Source organism: Zosterops lateralis (assembly GCF_965231275.1).
Source record: "Zosterops lateralis genome assembly, chromosome: 3".
Lineage (NCBI taxonomy): Eukaryota > Metazoa > Chordata > Aves > Passeriformes > Zosteropidae > Zosterops > Zosterops lateralis.
Window position 1 is genome coordinate 59,771,597 of NC_139764.1, and position 22,383 is coordinate 59,793,979.

A 22,383-nucleotide genomic window follows, 5' to 3' on the forward strand; every position below is an offset into this window, starting at 1 on the left:
ACGGGGGCCGGAGGAGCCCCCAAGCCTCAGGAGCCGCACGGGGAGGGCAGCATTGCCCGCCCGGAGCCGGGAAGCGTTCCCGGCCTGGAATTGCGCTCGCCGTTTAAATTAGCCCCCAGCGGGTTGTCCGACCGAAGATAAAAATACCTGTGCTGTGGCGGGGAGAAAAGAAATAGCTCTCTGAGAAGACACTTGGGAAACAAGGATTGGGATGGAGTCAAGAGCATTTTTGCTGCCGTGGCTGGGAGTAGTGTGTCAGCGCTAGGCAGGTGTGACAGGGAAAACATCCGTATTGCTGCATAAAGGAAAAAAATTAACCTTGCACTAAAATAAAATGTGGATTAAAAACTATTGTATAGTTCTCCTGGAAAAAAAAAATAGTTGCTTTTAAAAAAGTCCATAAAAACCAGGTTTCATCGTGGAACAGCAAGGCTCCCAACCTGTGTGTGAGCGCACTGAGAAAGAACATTATGGACTGTTAGAAAGAGTGGACTGGGCTCAATTCATGGTGTGTCTGTGGCATAGAACCAAGATTGTGCTGGCAGCCCAGTTCTGACTTGGATGGTCATCTTCTCAAGTGTTCAAATTGAGCTTCCCTTGTAAGTCATATCTAGATTAAGCACTTCTGTGTATTTCCCAACATAAATACCTCAGTATCTCTGTGCTCATCGCTGTAGCCAACAGTGTGAATAAACATGCGTTTGGTACAGTGTCTATTTCAGCTCTCAGCCGCAGCATTTTCTATTGGTAAATTTGCCTGTCATTCCAAACCCAACATCTGAGGAATGCAGAATTTTGCACGTAATAGACTGTTGCATCCAGCCACACAAGCAATTTGTTTCTCTCCCTGTCATCCTGCTCCAAGCAGACTCACTCTTTCTCTGCTGATGCACTTAGCCTGCCACAAAGCCTCTCTTCTGAGGTTTCTCCCCAAAATGGCCTAAGCTCTGCTGCTGGGAGTCCTGTTACTGGACACTCATTGCTTCCATGGCCTTTGGGAAACTGCTCCGCCAGCAAAGAACTCAGGACAGCCACAAGAATGCTCTTGTATGGCTTGGCCATTTGTCATCTGTAAGTCAATGGAAAATACTTGAGTCCTTTTGCCAAAAAATGATGTATATGTGGTCTTCTACACTTCTTACTGAGAAAGCCAAGTTCAAGGTTTGTCGTGATGATTTTCATCTTGTCAGCTATTTGTTTTGTTGTGGAAGTGTACATAATCAGGGAACTGGGAGGGACAGAGAGGGAGATGGTGTTTAAATTCTATCCACAGTTCCCCCAAAATCAATATTAAATGCAACAGATTATTTACCTGAGCTTTTATTTGAATTGATTTATCCTGTTGTTGAGCCTGTGTAGTCTTTAATGTAGAGGATATGTTGTGAGAACTCAGCCTAGTTTCAGTTTAGCAGCGCCACTGACATACCCAGGTACCTCATCACAGTATTAGCCAATACTGACTAACTGTCCACCAGAGATACAAACTTTTAATACTTTGGGGACACCAAGAGGCAAGAAATGTCAGGAAGAGCTGATGACTAACTCAATGACTTTTCACATCGGAACCACAGGAAATAATTTCATACCATAAATTTCCAAGAAGCAGCAAGAGCAGGCTGCTCCAGAAAGAGAAGTAAGTTAGAAGATGAAGTAGCACCACTGAGGAAGGCAGGGCAGTGTGCTCCTTCAGTCTCTGAATGCAGAAGGGGCAGATCTGGGGGTGGTAACAAGGATCAAATAATATTACAGATCTGCAGACAATTTCATAGGCAGGAGATGGATCTAAGATGAAGTCTGCAAGTGAGGGTCAGGATCAGTGAGGTGTGAAATGATGCACAGGTGTAGCTGCAGTGTAAAACAGGCTGGGACTGGGGCAAGGGCCAGAACTTACTGCAGCATCCCCTCCTTAAATGCAGGGAGAAACCAACAGAGTTTCTCCAAGCTCTTCCTCCCACGTCAAATGTGTCCCCACTGCCTGACACAAGGTTACATGGCTGTGCCAGGTCAGAAGTGGCCTTGAGGCAAACAGAGGAGTGAGGAGACAAGGTTGCAGAGCCTGTAGCTGCACCCAGAGCCATGACATGCTAGATAAGAAGTTGTTCAGCTAAAGCAGTGGCTAAAGGGACATCAATGGTAGTCTGTACTGATGATGGAACTGCTGGGCTGAGAGGAGGATGTGAGTAAAATCAGATAAGGACTCATCTGGGAACCAGCATGACTTAATATTTTCATGACTTTGCATTAAAGAGAGGGGCTTTAAAATTAATTCTGCTGATAAAATAGGATTGGGGAGGAAAAAAGTATATTTTGTAAATTTTTTGCATTTATGTATACCAATATACATTGTGAGTTTGTTCAAGTTTTATTCTCAATGACTCAAACATGAAAAATCAGAAGATCCTAAATGCTCTAAGATCCTGAGTCACACCAATAAGGGCTATCAGTAACAGTTTCTTATGAGAATGATCAATAAAGAATGTAACCCCAAACTCCTGGGTGGAAGTCAGTGAGTCACAATGCACTTTTGAGTCACCAGAATGATGCATCTATAAAATAAGCAAGTATAGCCTAGGATACATAAAGCATAGCATCAGGGAAAATATTTCCAGTGCAGATATGAAAATTAATACTGTTGTATCCCACCTAGGATATCACAGGGAATTACAACCACGCATGTTCAAGAAGAATTTATTCAGACTTAAACAGAGCATAGGCCTCTGGGGAAGGGAGAGCTTATCTGAGACACATAGATTAGAAGGGTTTGATTTGTTTAACCTAGGAAAATAAGATGTGAGACAGTTTTAAGCATAACAGGGATGTTAATGGATGGAATTGTCATAAAAGGAAAAGAGCATATGCAAGATACAGATCAGTATAGGCTGGAAAATCGAAGGTAGTTTCTAATCATAAAGTGTGGAAACAGCCTTCTGTTAGGAGAGCAGAAGGGAAAAAAATTCGATTTAAAAGTAGACCTTGGCAGATTTGTGAAAGTAATTCCATGACAAACTTGCCTGCAAAAGGCGGGAGGAATGGATATGATAACCTGCACAACCCTGTCCCGTGCTCTTAAGTGGACTGCAATCAAAGGATAAAGAAAATAAACATTAAAAACGAGCTTTAAAGGATAAAGAGAAGATTCAGATACAGCACTTAGGATGAGTTGAAATATATGAACCACAAGAATCAAAGAATTAACCCATTTTAGGGGCAAGATCTGTGATTTGGACCCAAGTCAGGAGGAACCAGGATGTCCTTGTGCCGGAGTTGTGATTGCCCAAAGCAAATGTTAGGGAAGAGGCTGGCAAAAGACAAGTTAAAAGACAGACAAGGGGTAAAGAAATGAGATATGTGACTAGGAATCAATATCAAAGTAGAGACCAGAATTAAAGATCAAAGTAGACAAAGGACACATGAAGAAAAGAGTGAATCTAACACTGATAGAAAACTATTCTTGTGAAGCCCTCTGTTGCCAGGGTCACCGAGTATTGTCAGTTTAAAAGCTGATGCAGATAGCTGCAGGTCAGAAAGCAATCCTATAAAATTAAGGGGGAAAGAAAGGAAAAATAATCAAAAGAACAGGAGGAGGATAGGATAAGCCCGGGCCTAGGTAATAAAGAGAGGGTGACTATAATTTGGCAAGAGAGGCTGAGAAGAGAGGATGACAGCAACAGCAGTTCACTGCATGCTGGGGAGGCTAGAGTCAAGAGCAGAGTTGTTACAGTTTGATGAGCTACACATGGCATCAGGATGGAGCTCATTTCAGAATAGAGCTCATTTTGTTTCAATCCCTCCATTTTGCCTTGCTCACCACCCCTGTAATTAGTCAGATTAATTAGTACACCGAACCCACTTACTGTCATTATTTATCATTAAATCTTATAAAAGCTAAATGCTCATCTGTTAGTACCTCTGCAGTGGTACTTGTGCATAAGGAACAGAGAGGATTCATGGTCTTGCCTCATACTGAATTCTGTGGGCCATTTGGAAGTGCCACTTATTCCTGGTCTTGACTTCTAATAACTTCCTTTATGCCTTTGCTGCTATTTTAAGTGACTTTTGTTTTAATTTTGATCCTGGGAAAATAGAAGAGCAGTGTCAGTGACATTATGTTAGCTCATGTTTAGCTAAGAACACAAAGCAGAAAACAAATAGAATTTCTCAGCCCATAATTAATTTTTACAAGCAAAGTCTTTATGTACTCTCCATAAATAATATACCTGATGCAAAGCCTTCTGTGGCTCTATTTTCAGAGAATCAGATAACTGCCAAAAAAATTTACTGGTTTTAATAGCTACTCATTACAAAGAAACTAGAACTTAGTCTGAAATTACACATAATTGTTTCAGTTTTAGAATGCATTTTAAAATACTTACTATCATTCATTTATTTAGAAGGTCTGTTGTATGTGAGAAACTGTCAAAATTGTTAGATCCAATTAATAAGAAAAGTTAACATCTACTCATTTTGCCCTGAAGTATAACTTTGCCTTTCATGGAATGGAAATGAAAATTATTTGGCTGAATCATCAGTGTGGGTTTTATGTTTCCCTGCCAGCCATTAATGAATTGTAAAAAATAAAAATTAAAAAATAATAATGAAACACAAGATTAAACCAATTCTGTAGAATTAGATTGACTTACCAGCCTAAAAATGGATATTACTGCAAAACATGCAGATCAGGAGAGAAGCAGATGGGCAATATCTGACAAATAAAATTTCCAGATACTGCCCCATCTGTTTCCTTCTACACAGTTCAGCTATAAGCTTTTTAGCATTATAGGGTTGCTTAGGTGATATTCCTCTTTGCAATGACGTCACACCCAGAGACTAGCAAAAGCAGGTTGGTATAGTAATCTGAGAACAAGGATCAGTTCACTAGACGATTACCATTTTATATCCTCAAATGTACTGGCATTAAATTTCCTTCTTTCATAGTGGAAAGATTTTATCTTCAAAAAAATTTTTGGTAAACTCTTCAGCTTGTTTTTGAAATTGATCTCCTGTTGATCTCCTGTAGATTTGAAGACCATATTACTTTATCTGGTAAAATCTAAATTTTTGGTTTCTCTTCTTAAGTTTTATGATGTTTTCTTCATTCCCTGGTACTTTTCTAAAAAAAGTTTATTGTTCCTCTCTGAGACTCTGATGCCGTAATTTATGAAAGAAAAATGTGTCATCAATATTGCAACATTTTACAAGACCAGAAATCATCATGGCCCTAAGGAGATAAGCATACAGGATTATCCGAAAGGCAACACAGTCCCCCATGCATCCCACACACCTGGGTGGGCCTGGAGACATCTGAAATTATGAGTATGAAATGTTAGAATCAATGTAATCAGCTGCAGGGTTATAGTTGCCCACATGATTGCATCTTCCTGATCTGACCATACTGTGGTTTGATGAGGAAGAATCTTTGGTATGTTTCTAGATCAAGGACTTTAGAACTCTGTGTCATAGTGTAATGAAGCTGCTGATGGTTGTCTCTTAAAATGGAGAAGCTTGTGACTAACTAGAAAGCAAATTATCAGAAAAGAAAGGAAGGAAAAGAAAGACAGGAAGAAGGAAGGCAGAAACTCAGGAAAGAAGAAAACATTGAATCTCTTGAACTACTTTCGAGTTTTTCTCAGCTGATTTACTCCAAAACAGAAAGGGCCAAGCAAGAAATCTTCATTAAAGACTTCCATGCAGCTGCTCTGCAAAGTGACAGATGGTTAGTGTATTCTTCCTTATTTTGCTAAAAAGTCAATTGGTACACTTTGTTCATTAGGAAAACCTGGATAACTTTGTAAAAGAGCAGTGAAGTTCACACTTTGGTCAAATTACATGTTTGTATCCATGATCAAAAGTGAAACTCTTGATTTAAGCTGTAGCATAATTTTGAAATCAATAAAGAAGCCTCCAGATCTCATCTACATCCTTAAAATTGGGTTCTTAGAAGTAGTTGCAGACTAGATTTTTATGACACACTTGAGTTTAGGTTATCTGAAGGAAAAAAAAATCGTGTTGGGAAAGATGGGACAGGAAAGGCTCACGGATATGATTGCCTGGTAAGAAATACTGGAGATGTAAAACCTGTGAGTGAAATAGAAATGAAGGCCAGCTTTGGGCAGGCAGGAAGACAGTGATTAGCTGGAGTCAGATTGAATGACATAAAACAAAAAGACCCGAGAATGCAGCCCTTCTCCACCCTGCCAAGGCATCAGGGGAAAAGTAGATAAGAAAAGTAGTCTTTAGAATTTAGAATATAGGATGATATGGTAATATAGTAGTTCTCATAAGCTGCATGCAAAGTTTGTAGGTTTTGTATCTTGCACCGGTTGGTCACTGTAAATTAGAATATTCAACACAAAAGGATATATAATGTATTGTAATAAGATCCTTGCTCTCTGACCCCTGCACTCTTCTTGCCTCTCTTACCCCTCTTACCCCTCTTAGCTCCCTTACCTCATACTCTCTCTGTCTCTCTCTCTTTGCGGCTTTATTTCAGCCAAGGCTGGTGGCTGAAAGCAGGCCCTTTTTACCCACGACCCTTGCAATAAAAACATGTGTTTCTAGAATATCTCAGGTCTGCAGAGTTCCTTCTCCCTGCCGTCCACAGATGTTCCTACAAATTTGAAAATCTAGAAACTGGAAATATTAAAAGGAAGGATTTTGAAGGCAGTATCCTCTTTGAGAGAACAGTATATCATGTACTATTTAGCAAATGCCCTTGCGTACATCTACAAAAACATCTGTCTAAAGGTCAACTTCTGTACTGATAAAATACATTCCCTTTAGCAATCTTAAAGTATAAAATTAAGGGATGTTTCTAATGAGCATGTACATCCTCAAAGAGAAATTGTGGCTTGGTGCCATCAGGAAGTTGCTTATTCTATGAAATCATAATATTAAAAAAAAAAAAAATCTAAATGGCCAGATTAGACAAGCGTCTTTCATTTAAATAAATATCCATTTACACAATCTTTATTGATAGGCACACTGTATTACTGTTGACTGGACGATTATTTTAGTTGAATAAAACTAGTATCTGTCATGAGCTCTAAAAGCTCTCATTCATGGAATACCTGCCCATCAGTTAGAGTATCAGTTCTGTGTGTCTGCCCTGCAGAACTATATACAAAATAAAAATATTACACCCATTGCAGGCATCCAAAATAATACCGCTTCTGCACAGAACCAATAAAACATAGGAAGAAAGAGGCATATGGAAAGTAACTCTGCTAATGAAACAGTTGGTCTTGTTCTGTATGTATAGGCAAGAAACAGAATATTTTTCAGATACCTCTCATCAAGCTTTAGCTTGACAGCTTAACTACAAAACCAGATACATTCCTAGATTCATTTCATATGAGGCTGGTAACTTGGTGGTCAGAAGAACAGAAGGCTCTTTTCCTCAATCCAACATTGTAAACTTTTAGGACTTGCTCTGAAATCTGTTTCTTCATTACAGAAGGCTCTTCTCCTCAATCCGACATTGTAGACTTTTAGAACTTGCTCTGAAATCTGTTTCTTCATTACAGAAATAAGAAAACAAATGTGGTTTTCACTTGACCTAGACAATAGAGTTCTGTATATTTTATATGAGAAATAGATTTTTTGTTGTCTTTTCAGGTTACTATATCAAAGATGTCAAGACAGCATTACTTGACTTCTCTGCCATGTGCAGTTGGTCTGTGGAGAGTTCATCTGCACTTGCATTTGTTTCATTTCTATGCACTGGCTTTATTGTTTACAAAAAGGAAGGAATGGTTTGACATCTATGGGAGCAACACAATAAAATATGACTGTATGGTATGGGCAAATGAGGTACTTTTTACTATTCTTTGCTGTTATTTTTTTTGTTGGATTTAATATAACTTCCTTTAGTAAGATTTTTGATGTCATCTCCTGCAGGGAACTCACTGGGAACCTGAAGACATATGAGCTGGATAAATCAACTTTTAGATAGGCTGAGAATTAGCTGGACTGCCAGGCTCAAAATGTCCCAATTAGTGGCTTGGCAACCAAATGGTATCCAGTAGCAAGATGGACTAAAGGACCTCTGAACATCACATCCAGCCAACATTTCTGCCTGTGACGTGTATGACATGTTTGCTGTTGCTCCAGGAATATGATTCGCTCCTTTATAAATTGTGAATGATCTTATAAGAAAATCAGTAGATTCTCATAAATTGAAAGAGGTAGAAAAATACTTTTCCTTGGCATATTTTAGGTAATGTATTGCAAGCCATTCCCATTATAGCTAGTTTTCAAACTTATATTTTACATCTTCTTATCCAATTACTGCAGTTATAAGATACTTGTTTTTAAAAATGGATAATGAGGTATTTGACATAAACTGTTTGCTGTGTTTAGAATATTAAACTCAATAAAGTCTTAAAATACATATGAAATTAATATTAAAACCATGCATTATGCTTTAACAACATTAAATATAACATTAAAATAACAATATTGAATGTGTACATATAACTGTGCTTCTAAAAGTTGGTATATATGGTTTTAATTTTCTGCTGGCATACATATATATATATACACATACTCACTTGCTGGATATTAAATGCTACTTTTTAATGAAAGACATCCATTAATTTATGTAAATTAATGACATGTATCTCTCATAAACACTCTCCATACTATTGATTTTTAGTAATACCATTGTTTTAAATCCACCTAAGTGAAATTTGAAAAAAAACCTTGAAGTAGTTTGAAAATTACTTGTAATTTCAGACTTTAGGAAGCTGATAAATTAGTATATGCAGCAGTCTCCTAGCTCCATATTTTGATTTTATTCTACTATAAATTTAAGAAAATCTCACTGGGGACTTGTCAAGATTAATCTATTGTTTATTAAAAATACTATAGAGTCTCCCAGTTCAGAGTATTAAAGATATATAAACAAACAAACAAAAAAAATTGAATATGTTAAAACATAAATTCAATTCTACCTCAAATTTACAAGAGTTAAAATTACTGCTCCCTTACTGCTATGGTAGAGGATACTGTAGTAATGTTTTGGATGTCCTGTACAATAGGCATATATTCAGAATATGCATACATACAGAAGTCTGCCAAGTCAGTTCAGTTTCCTGATCTTCCTGAACATAACATCTTTCCTGATCTTTCCTGAACATAAAATAGGTTCATACTACAGAATGGACTAAATCAGTTAATTTCCAGGACAGCTGGGAATTACCAGCATGAATTCTCCCTCATCCCAGGAATCTCTCTGCCTGGACTCAGGACCAACTGTGATACATTAGGGACTCTTAGGAGATATATGAGAAGCTGCTTTGGGGAGCTTTCCCCCTTATTCTTGGACCAGGACATAAGCTCTGGCTGTCATCCTGGTGCTGTGCCTGAGTCATGCTGCAAGCATGACTATTCATATCTCCCTGATTCTGCCTCCAATCCACACACTTGACTTTCTGACCTGGTCCCTGACCTGTCTGAGCACTATAGATACCAGATTAGTAATCACTGGGCCATGTCCAACCCTCCTTGTTCCAGTTACTAGACCTGATCTGCTTTCCTCATTCAGGTACTTGGCTCTTTCCATCAGGGCTGCTGCCTTCCCTGCCTTGGTGTTGTCCTCAGCTTCAGGTTTGCAGAGCAGCCCCTCTCACTGACAAGAGAATGTGCACAGGGATTCCAGTGCTGCGTGTGGCAGGAAAGTGACCTGAGTAGGCTCAGCCCACTATGGTTCTTGTACCACTATCGTTCTCAAGAAGACTTGTACCACCAATTTAGGGATTCAGACAGATTGTAACCCCCTTCCACGGATGGAAAGCTCCATGTTTTTGAGGTGCAGGAGACAATGAGTTGGTCCTTGAATCACAGTGCTCTCTCTTGCCACTGTGTTCTGCTGAAATTGATGTAGATCCTTGTCCCAAAGGACTCGAATCATAAACAATATATACACAAACTCATTTACATTACTTGGCACAGAGAGCATTTTCCAGCATGATGACTGAAGACAATGCAGTGAAAAGTACAGCTTTAATGAGAGACAGTCTTGACCTGGTAGACCTTAATAAACAAAAAAGGATAAGATCAGCAGGGTTAAGATAAGCAGGGGATAGGAAAAAGAGAAGGAAATAGAAGATCTGAATTTTGGCAAACCAGATTAACAGTTGAGATTTTAATGTATTTTTAAATATGTGTGTTTGCTGCTATATTAGTTTATTCCAAAATATATTGTATGTGTTTGCCAAATACTATCAATATCCAGTGCTATACTTATCTAGTGCAGCCTATTCTAGCTTTAAGTCTCAGTAAGAGCTCTTCAGGGAGCCTAAACATTACTCAAAGTATAAAAAAAAAAAAAAAAAAAAAAAAAAAAAAAAAAAAAAAAAAAAAATTGTTTTTTCTTCTTTGAAGGTCCACTTCCTGGAAGCAACTGATTTCCTGTGAATATCAATTTCATTTTAAAACTATGACAATTTACAGGCGTATTGATTGCAGAGGGATCTAAGTGCTTGATTTGAAAGAATTAAAAAAAGTAAATAAAATAACACATTAAAGACATATTGTATTTTTATAAATTTGAGAATTGTTGGTGAATTCTGGGTGTTTATAATTTTCAGTACCAAGTTGAGTGGTTTTTTCAATCAAAATATATTTGGGTTAGTTGCCTGAATCGTTGCTAAAACAGATGAAAGCAAATCAGAATTAAATTAGCACTGTTAACCATTGAGGAAATGGGTCCTTTTTATCCATGTGGTACATGTGAACCTGATTCTGAAAAACAAATTCTTTTGGCAGGATTAACATGAACAACACTGAAGATTATAGGCAGAATGAATAAAAGAATGTTGTGTTTTTCTTACCTCATAAATGAAAAAGAAAATTGTGGTTTAGAAAGTGCATTTATGAAAGTTTCATCTTCTGAGTAGCAAGCAAGGATTACTTTGGCAAGCTGTGTAGGCATTTATATCTGAAAAGCAAATGGAATTTAATTATTTTGACAAATCACTGTAGTTTTCAAGATTCATCATTCATGAAGAAAAATTAATATGCTTAATAAGTGATCATTCTTGTTACAGCCTAGCAATTCCAAACTTTTAAATGCTCTTTTCTTAATTCTAGTTAGCATATTAAGCATTGAATTATAACATGTTAAGTATATAGTTTGAACTATAGTGGTTTATGTATGAAATATGTTGCAGTAGTGGTCCAAGCAAAAACTGCTTCATCTCTACTACCAGATATTAGTCTGCACAGTCTCAGCTGTGTTTCCAAGCAACATGAATTCCCTCATCGTTTTGATGCATTTCACCTCAGTTTCTGTCACATTGAGCTCCTGCCTCACCTTCCACTGTGACACAGCCTGCTCTTGGTACTTCCCAAAAGTTCTTGACTGAAGGTTGGTGTACTTCATGACGAGATTGTGGCATTTAACAACCACAACACACATATCCATACCTACATTTACAGTGTTCTCCTGCATCCGTTCCAATGGCCGCCCCAACAAGAATATTTTTGGGACATCACAGCTTCAATCATATCCATACTTTGAATTTCTACAGCATCTCTGAATATCATACCTCATGTGACTTCACAGTCCTGGTTGAGAGGAACTCAAGCACTAATGTTTACTGATAGTACAATTTCATCTTCCAGATTCTGAGATGATCCACAGTAAGCTATCAATTTCAATATATCGAAGTCCTCCTTCGAGGACTTAACACTAGGTGTGGATATTTCTGGTCCATTTGAAACCTAAGACAACATTCTCAGGTTCCAGTGGGAAGAAATGCCCAGCTGTTCTCGGCTTTAAGCAGATACACATTCCTTCCAACATCCGTGGAAAAAAAAACCCTGACTTATATAAGGAACTGAAAGAAGAGACAGCTGCTCACAATACTTTAGTGTCTCTCAATCACATCTTACCAGCATTAGACACATCCACCGTGTTTATGATGCCCAATATTTTTGAAATGCCAAACAGACTACCTTACTGTATTGACACTCATTGCATGACAGTTCTTACCTCAGTTGCCAGCACTGATACATATTTACCATTGCTGAACTTTTTACAGTGTTAAGGACCACCAGGGCAGCATGTGATACTGGCTCGATTATGTGGGCCCTTTACAACCCGGATAAAGCAAATGAGGAATCTCACTCACATAGTTGCAGTAAGAATTAGCATTTCCTACACCTTTGCCCACCTCATGCTGTGTTAATAACCTTGTGGATCTGGTTGCATGAGAAAAATATTATCTATTGTACCATCTGCAGCTACACTGATTCTACTTTTCCTGATTTATTCTGATTTGTCCTGATGTAAAATGTCCTCCTCTTTATATCTTTTTCCTTGGTCTGTTCAACCCAGAGAGGAGGAGACTTGAGAGGAGACCTCATTGCAGTTACAACTTCCTGGTGTGGGGAAGAAGAGGGACAGACACTGATCCCTTCTCTGTGGTGCCCAGTGACAGGACTAGAGGGAATGGCTTGAAGTTGTGTCAGGAGAGGTTTAGGCTGGATATTGGGAAAAGGTTCTTCACCCATGGGGTGTCTGGGCACTGGAACAGGGTCCCCAGGGAAGTGGTCACAGCACCAAGCCTGATAGAGCTCAAGAGGTGTTTGGACAATGCTCTCAGGTACATGGGGGGACTCTTAGGGTGTCCTGTGTGGGACCAGGAGTTGATGATCCTGATAGGTCCCTTCTAACTTGGCATATTTTATGATTTGGTGATTTGGTAACTCGGGGATTCTTATCCTTCCTCCTATTTTTTATCATTTGTTTCCTGAAGGCACTAGATTTCTTTATTTCTTCTCCTTATTACAAGCAGAAAATTGGCTTGGCTGGCTAGAGTAGGAAAAGAACATTTCTTGTAACCCAAATGGTAACTGTCTGCTTTACTCTCACTTGTAAAAGAAGTTTCATAGCACCAAGCTCAAAGGCCCTCTCACATCCATATGTAGCATCCTGCTGTTGTGTATGCCCAGTCCTTTTAGAAAACCCCAGGTCCTGTGAGAGCTGAAAGAAAAACGTCATTTTGTTCAGTGCATAACATAAGGCATGGTGGGTGGCTGCCCACACATGCAACAAGTACAAAAATCTGTCTGCAGGCTGTTTCCCACTTATTTCCCAATCTTCCCTTGCTCCCCTGATACCACCCTGAACCTGGAGCCTAGAGTCAGGACATACTCCCTACCCCACCTTTTATTCTTTTATCAACTTCTCTGAGGTCTCTACTTCTAGACTAAAAACAACTAGGATGTGCAGAAAGCTGTGAAAGACCTCTTTTGTTGCAGGGACTACAAAGAGAAAGGACAGACGGAGAGATGGGCTGTGAGGCATCAGTGCATCAAGAACAGGTTTATGTTCTCTTTCCCCCTTCAGACATTTTGTTTTATAGTACCTCTCTACATAAGCACAGAACGGAATCTTTTTACTAAACTTGTTTCCTGAGAAGAACCAGTCACTTCACATACCAGTCTAGTCATGTGATTTGGAAAAAGACACGGCAACTCAAGATGCAGCAGTGGTGCCTCACTGTCTCTCAGGGTCTCATTGGATTGGGAACATTTACCTGCCTGAAAGCTCAATTAATGGGTATTAGCAGAGCAACAGTGCTGGAAAGAGGATTTCTGGCTGTTGCTTAGACAGTGAATTACTTGTGGTGGCTGAAGGCCTGAGGAATTTGGTCCCTTGCTCCTCTACACTTTCTTTTGACTGCTTATTGGGATGCTCTGGCACTCTTACACAACATGCCAAGAAACTCTCCTAACTTGACAAAGAAAGGAATGGGTTGAAGAAATACAGATTCCCAAGACAGAAGACAGCTCCATTGCAAATGGCGAAAAAAGGGCCAGAAACAGGGTGTTGGCTGTGTGGGGACAGGCTGTGTCTAAACAGGGGGTTCAGATTTCTGTGCAGATCAATGATAGGTGTCTGTTAGCCCAGACCATGCTTGTGGGCTGGTATTTTAAGCAAAAATCAGTAGTCAGTTTTTTTTTCTACTCTGGGATAGAAATACAGCTCTACATTAGCCTGTGTAGAGTCAGCTCATATAATTTTTTGAGAAAAAAGAAAATCAACTCATTTTCTAATTTTGTGAAATTAGAAAAACTCAGTGGAAAAAAAAATGAACAATCACAAACCAGTTATATATAAGAATATTACTTTTTAAGTAACTTTCATATTGTTTATATGTGTTGAATTAATTAAATCATTCTAGGATTTGTTTACCATGATCCAGTTTTCTTTAGATATAGTACTGTAAAGGGCATATTGATCCTTCTTTTAAAAGAAAAGTTCCTAGCCCTTTTACTTGTAAGGATAGAATTTAAATAATATGTAAGTGTACTATTGAAACACTAGATTTAAGGAAATGAGCAACTGAACTTTATTTCTGTACCAAGATACAATGAACTGTACCTTTGTGTCAAGATGCAATATACACAGCATTGTGTGAAGTTAGAAATATCTCTGGACACATCTCATGGCTAACCCCTAGCTCTCTCTGAAGACCTTTAGCCAGGTCTGTTCATAATGAGTGCTACAGGTGCACAGGGCTTGCAAAGAGGTGAATAGTGAGAGCAGAACACACAGAGATTGATAGAGAGGGGAAGAAATTTTGCTTTGCAATCCCTCTCAGAAGGCCAAAATTGACTCTAAAGCAAGCAGACATTGTACGAGCTATACCAACACAACTGCTTTTAGTAAAAGTAAATATTTTCCTGGTGTCTGCTTAGGAAATAAAAGTTGGGTTGTATTCTCAGCATTCAAGACTTAGTCCTTTGGATAGTTTATTGTGAAAAGTCATGATACAGAAAATAGTGATAGTTACACTCTGTTGTGGATGTATTACCTTAAATCAACAGCAATTTACTTTAATAACTTTTTATTACAGATTTCCTGTATATGCCAAGAATTATTATTACAAAACTGAGAAATTGAGAGTATCTGCCAGGCAAAACAGCCATATCAATAGCTAATTTTTTCCCATTCTCCTGGCTTACATGGAACATTTTGTGAAACCCAATATTCCAAATAAACTCAATGCTTTTCAACCCTTTTTCTCTCACTTGCAGCTCGCAATCTCTGGTTGGGAAAAGTGCTAATTTGTAAGGGTATCACGGAGTCCTTAATTTTTCCCTCTCCCTCTCCCTCTCCCTCTCCCTCTCCCTCTCCCTCTCCCTCTCCCTCTCCCTCTCCCTCTCCCTCTCCCTCTCCCTCTCCCTCTCCCTCTCCCTCTCCTCTCCTCTCCTCTCCTCTCCTCTCCTCTCCTCTCCTCCCAAACCTGGGACTGCTTAACCTAGAGAAGAGAAGGGTGAAATGAGCTCTTACTAATAAATGTAAGCACCTGAAGGGAGGGTCCAATCGGTTCTGGCCCTTTTCAGTAGTGCTCAATGGCAGGACCAGAGGCGATGGGCACAAACTGAAACACAAAAGGTTCTTTGAATACGTCAGGAAACACTTTTTTACTCTGTGAATGACCAGGCATTGGCACAGGTTGCCCAGGCAGATGTAGAGTCTCCATCCTTTTATTCAGAAGACATCTGGACATGATCCTGGCCTAACAGCCCTAAGTGAATCTGCCTGACCAGAGGGGTTTGAACCAGATGAATTCCATAGGTCCATTCCAACCTCAACCATTCTATAATTCTGTGGTTCTTCTCTTAAGAGTAATTTAGACAAGAAACCTTAGAAGCTTAAAATCAAATTTGATCAGTGTAAGAAACAAATTACATGAGAAATTTGTCCATAATAGGGCAATACTAGAACTGATGATAGCGGAAGTTTCTCATTCATATGTGTCCTACTTTAAAGTTACCTTTAAAAGAATCAATAATACTTTTCATTAAAAATACATACTGATAGAGGTAAAAATGAGATATTTTAAATATTCTAAAATTATTTATGTTGTTTAATCATGCAATGATATCTGTGTTATGCATAATTTAGATTGCTTTTTTTACTTAAAACATAATGAGCTAGGTATTTTACACACGCAGCCAGAAAAAATCTTCCCCATAATCAAACCACTATGTCTACTCTCTTTATGTTTAATGAGCTGGTTTGCTTAGAATATACAGCAATATCCTTTTTTCATGGCAAGGTGTATAATATAAGGGATCTCAGTAACAAAGAAAGAACTGCAGAAGCTGGCCAAATGTGAGCTTCAGCAAAGACTCACAGACACATTTCTAACTTTTACTGATATCCCCTCTTTATCCTGCTGAGATTCATAGTTTACTCAGCTCCTTTCTATGGAACTGGAGTCAGCAGCTGGATTTTTGTGCATACCAACCCCTTCATGAGTCTTAATTATTTTATTATCTTATGTACTGACCCTCAGAAGTGAAAAGTCATGTGCTTGTGACTCAAAGGGAATTGTTCATGAGGGTCTGCGATTTGGCAAGAAGTATTTAGTAATTCTGTATTTAAAATATGAATGACTTCTTTATACACAATTTTAGAAGTAACAATAAATCTACTGTATTGCTATTCCAGTGTGTTGTAACACAGCCTGTGCACCAGCTGTTCTTGTTTACAACATGAGAAAACCCTTCATCATAAAGGCTCTTTTTTAAACAGGAAGCATGCTGTATATTCTGATCATGCTAGAAGCATGTAATTCTTATGAAAAATTATATGATCTAATCATATTATTTAATGATTATTTAGATCTAATTAGGTTGAGGTTGAGTGAACCCTGATCTTTAATCTTATATTTTCCATATATGTTTGTACATGGAGATATGTATATAAAGATATAACTTAGAAATAATATGTTTATTATTATGCTTGGTCTACTAAACAGGTAGTAAGGTGCTAATGTAGAATAAATTGGTTTGGTTTAATTAACTGAGTTAATTTGCATCTTCTACTATTTTCTCAAAATCAGCCTATTTTTTAATCTAAAAGACTGTGTCGACATATGCAATATGTAGAGTACCCTTCTATTTATGTAATACTGATAATAAGCCACCACACAATTCCTCTTAAATTCTCTGTAATGAAGTGCTGGCATGTGTCTGATTTTTCTCCACATGGTTTTAACGAAGAGCTTTTCAGTTTTACTAGTACATAATTAGAATATATGCATAAATCCCACTCTATTCCTCCAATGTAATTAAAGATCTTTCTTCAAGAAGAAAATTATAAAGCTTTTCTAAGCAGAGTTGCTGAAACCTGAAATCCTTGACTAAATGCATTTTTATGCATGAATCAATCCTCTGAAATAGTTCTGAAAACAATTAATAATGGTCTGCTTAAGAGAAAGCATCTTAGTTGTTTAATGTAGGAGAGAAGTTTCTCAACATTTCCTTTTGCACAACTTGCATAACAATGTTAAGAAAAGCAGAATGTTCAGGCATTCTTCTCATGTAGAAGGTACAAAACTTCTTTGTGCTGATTAGCTTTAAATAAAACTCCTTTCAGGTAAAGTTATTTACATTTTTGGATGTCTTATAGTATATATACCAGTAAAGTATAAAGCAGAAGACTCACTCTTACTCCAGAAATAGATATGACAGAACTATAAGTAACACTAATTTATTTAAACTTTACCTCTTTTTGCCTGGGGTGCAGCAGAGGCAGCTAACAGCCATAACACTTTGCACATCTATTTCTGGGCTTCTTTTCTTGCCTGGGTTGGTTGGAGGACTTCCAGGAATTTGTCTAAGAATTTTGAGGTGCCTCCTCCTGCTGCTGGAAAAGTGTGAGTACTAGAGGCTTTTGCACCTAGCAAACTCAGTTTATAGAAGTATCTGCTAGTCTTTCCTGCTCAAAAGATGCTTAGAGCTTTTGTCTGCAACTGACTCCTGGTTATGGAGTGTCAAGCACCCACTGGCTAGAGATATCAAACGACCTACCACACCTAGGGAGCATCAAGTAGTAGCTAAGGGAAAATTGTTTTGTGCAGAAGAGTTATGGAAGGGTACTGGAAAGCTGCTTAAAACAGCATGGATCTGGTAGACAAGCTTGGGCGTGTGCCACAAGACACAGACCCTGTCATCAGTTCAAGCAACTAGTGGTACTATGGCCTTGGCTCAGAGCGCTGAAGGGCAGATGTGGCCATCCAGGTCTGGGGCTTCAGGTGGCACCTGGTGCCTCTCCCCGGAACAGAGCAGGAGGAGATGGTGTCCTTGCCTGCAGGGGGTGTGATGGCACTGTGTCCTGTGCCTTGCTAACAGGATGAGTGGTGTCAGAGAATGTGAAAAAGATTAACAGGATCTTCAATGATCCTGTAGAGACAAAGGCTCAAATCAGCCACTGCACAAGAGAAGCAGAAGCCGGCATTTTGTCTAGTCTTCCTTTTATCACCAACATTACAGAAGCTTTTCTTGCTGACCTGAATGTCCCTGACTGGATTTATTTCTATCAGAACTTTACCCTTCCTAACCAAATCCCTGGCCATTGGACAATTTCTCTGTCCAGATCACCTTGCTTACACTCTCTGTAGGCTTCCTTTTTGTGTTTGTTTTTGTCCAGGACCTTCTTGTTCATCCATTCAGGCCTCCTGGTGTTTTTTCCTGGCTTTCACTTTCTTGGGATGAATTGATTCCAAGTTGGACAAGGTGATCCTTGAAGATTAATCAGCTTTATTGGGCCCCTCCTCCCTCAAGGGTTTTATCCTGTGACACTCTACTTGGCAAATCTCTGAAGAGGCCAAAGTCTGCCCTCCTGAAGTCCAGGGTAGTGAGCTTGCTGTGTGCCATCTACACTGCCCCAAGGACCTTGAATTCCACCATTTCATGGTCTCTGTGGCCAAGGCTTCACATTTCCCACCAGCCACTCCTTTTTGGTGTCTCCACAATGCCAGTAAGATCATTGCTCTGCAGATGTGTGCACAACTCTAACTCCTCTTCTTTATGCTCCATATTACATGGCTTTGCATAGAGGCATTTGAGTCCCTCATGAAGCTGACTTACCAGCTGGAGCAGCTGAAATTCCTTTGTGATGCTTTTCAGGTGCTCTCATGCTGACCTGATCCCTCTCCAGATGCTGGACATCTCTTACTGGCATTGGCATCACACTGGTAGAAATGGAATGGATTGACATTCCTCTTCCCTGGCAACTTTAAAGTTATTCCAAAACTTAGTTTTATATATGTTAATTTCAGTTTTAATTACTATATGATCCTATTATGAATAAAGTATTTCCTCTCTCATGTTCCCTTACCAGCAGCTGCACAAAATGTGAAAATATCATGAAGATTTTATATGGTTATTCTTCAAGTACAGAGACTTGAATGAAAACACATTTGGTATTTATTTTTAATCAGAAATGCTTCTTGGAATTGGACACTGTCACTTTGCAAAACAACAGTGGTTTAAAAAAATCATTAAAAGACAAAAAGATGAGATACAAAGGAATAAAATGCCTTGTTTCTTAATTGAGTTCTTGAAGAAAGATCATTGCTAAAGGGGAAAAGTAGAGATAAACTGTCTATGAGGCTCAACACATTTCTAACCTAGGGAATAGAGCACAGCAGTTTTATAGTCAGAAACAGCAGAGCTTCTGTTCATCTGTTTTCTGCTTCTTTTGTTTTCTCTGCTTATTGTCATTTAACCACCTATAAAAGTTTCTATCACTTTCATTTGATTACTCCATACTGCTTATTCTAATCTGGACAAGTGCTGATATTTAATTTCAGTTGCATAATACAAGCAAGTTAAGCACCACAGAGCATCTCTTTACCTGTCACAGCAAAGAACAAAAATTTGTTTTGCAGTTCTTTCTATTTTTTTTTTTTTTTGATGGATGTCTGTGTTGTGAGCCTATGCTATTTCACTATTTATCCACACATTTGAACTTTGTATTAAAAAGAAAACAAAATGTATGAGAGTGTGAGGAAAGTCCCAAATCATCCTTCGAAGTCTAAAATGTATCTCATCAAGAATGAGAGCAAAATATTTGGTTTCCAAATGACTGCAAACATCACAACACTAAATAATCATCTCTGTAATTTCAACTGCTCCTAAAAATAATGATTTTATGGATAAAACTAAATGAAATGCACAGATAAATTACAATAATGGCATGCATATAAGTTACACCAGTATTTTCCCCTATAGGGGTCTTTGAAGACAATACCTATAATGAATACATAAAATAAGTGAAGAAACTCCTCCTGTAAAGAATGAATACTTGAATACAGACACTATAGATGAGCACTGAGGGAGCAGAACTTGCTGATGAAGCAATACAGTTGGACCTGGGAGACTACAAATAAACACAAAAAATTGCAGCTCTGGTGGAAACACATTTACTTTCTTGAAAGCAAAGTAAAAAAAATCTATTATGCCGTGGAACATATGTACAAAAATATCTAGCATGGTTTTCATGTTTTACATCTCAGTTATTTCTGAAGAAGTGGAAATAGTAATTTTATGTGCTATGTAAAGAATTGCTTATGTCTGCTGCTCTTCATTGTCATGGCAATTTTATTTCTCAACAACTTTTTCGACTTGAATCGTAGCCATCAACCTCACCTGTTATTTGTAGATGTACTTTATTGCTTTCCTATCCATCTCCCTTAAGTGGCAGATTGCTTCATCTGATGTTACATTTCCAGGTAGTAAACTCTTGATCTTCACATCTTCACAGTTCATTTCACAAGGAAGGGGAGGAGGATGTTAGTATCTATCCACTGTCTACTTACCTACATCATGGAATTTTATCAAACATGACAGACTATTTGTTAGTTGTCGTGTGTGCTATTAATATATGACTTACTGGATTAAAAGGCAATATGCTGTGACTGATAGTTCTTTTACCATACCATCTAAAATTAGACTATGAATACATGTTTATTCTTGTAAAACTATCATTTAAATTCAGTAGAACAAGAACAAAACTGAATTAACATACCATCTACCATTGTCACTTAAGTTTAAATTCTTATTATTTCATCAGTCCAATAAAAGAATTATGCCATTGAATCACTGTATAGATACAGTTTCTACCGGTGCTGTGTGACACTTAGGTATTTTCCACAACCTGAGATCCTTTCCCAGTTCTGTGAAACAGGTGCTTCTCTACACAAAAGTGTATGTTTTAAAAGAGAACCAGAAAAGGCAGTGCTGAGGAGGTGTAAATGATATTTATGATTTGCTATTGTACTCTTAATTTAGTTCTTTTATGCACCATTACAATAGTAATTTACCACGTAATCACATATTTTCCCCATCTTATCTTGTGCTCAAGGGATAGTCTCCACATAGCAGACAGTTATTCAGAATCACTTTTTTGTCCACATCTTTGCACTCAAGAACCATAAAATTCCTACTCTCCATAAGGTGATAGGGTGACAATTTAAGAAATGTAAGCATTCTACTTCCTGAATCAATGAGAGCAAATTTCTTCCAAATAAATTAGGTTTCAGATATTGTGCTTATTGCTTTAGAAAATGAGTGAATCTTTTCCTGCTATAACATTTAGCAGTAGGGTTAATTATTTAAATTTACATGTATTTACAAGTCTGAACAAATTATTGGCACAGATTATTGGCAAAACCGCCAAAATTATTGATAAATTCTAATGCCAAATTCAATCAGTATCTGCTGAGAGCAGTAAGATGGGCTATATTGCAGTAGGAATTACAAATTAAAATAATCATTCGGGAAATGCACAGTATGGAATTCGCTTCACCTGCCTCCACATGACTACAGTGCAGACAGGTACAGAACTCTAAGCTAGTAATTCAGGATTTCCCTTATATACAGAGGGAGAAACTGGTCAATTTCCTATCACTGACCTATGGCATAGAGCCTGCTCCAGGTGCCAACTTTAACTGAGACAAAAAATTCTTTAGAAGCATCTATTTTATTCTACTCATTATATGAAAGGGGCCTGAATTGGTAGCTCAGAAAACTTCTCTGCTGCTCAGAGGAATCCCACCCATATTAATTTATGTAAAAACCATGATGCAACTCACCAAACCGTAACTTAAGTGTTGCAGACAGAGAGAAAATACATTTCTCCATGAGCTATAAGACTGCCTTGTCTCTTCTGGAGATCATCAGCCATCCCATAGTGCCAGTCCTTTCCTGGATAATGGTGATTTCTCTTCAGTGAATTATCCAATGGGAAGATATAAATCTCTAGACATTTAAGGACTTCATCATGATATATATGTACAAATGGCCTGAATAAAGGTCAATGTCTACTTCTAGCGCGTGCATCTCTTGAGAGCTTGATTTGTAGCACAAATATTCCTTGAGGGCCATCCCTGGGATATGTTTAAATAGCCACTCGTGATGAAGTATCTTTCTGTCTTTTTACTCGGCACTTTCTCTGATCCTCACAAATTGCATTTCTTTTTCCAGCAGAATATTCTTAACTGTGAAAATTGCCAGAACTGATTCTCTTTCCCTCTAATGCAAGAAATAGAAAGAATATTAGCATGTAGGAACTTT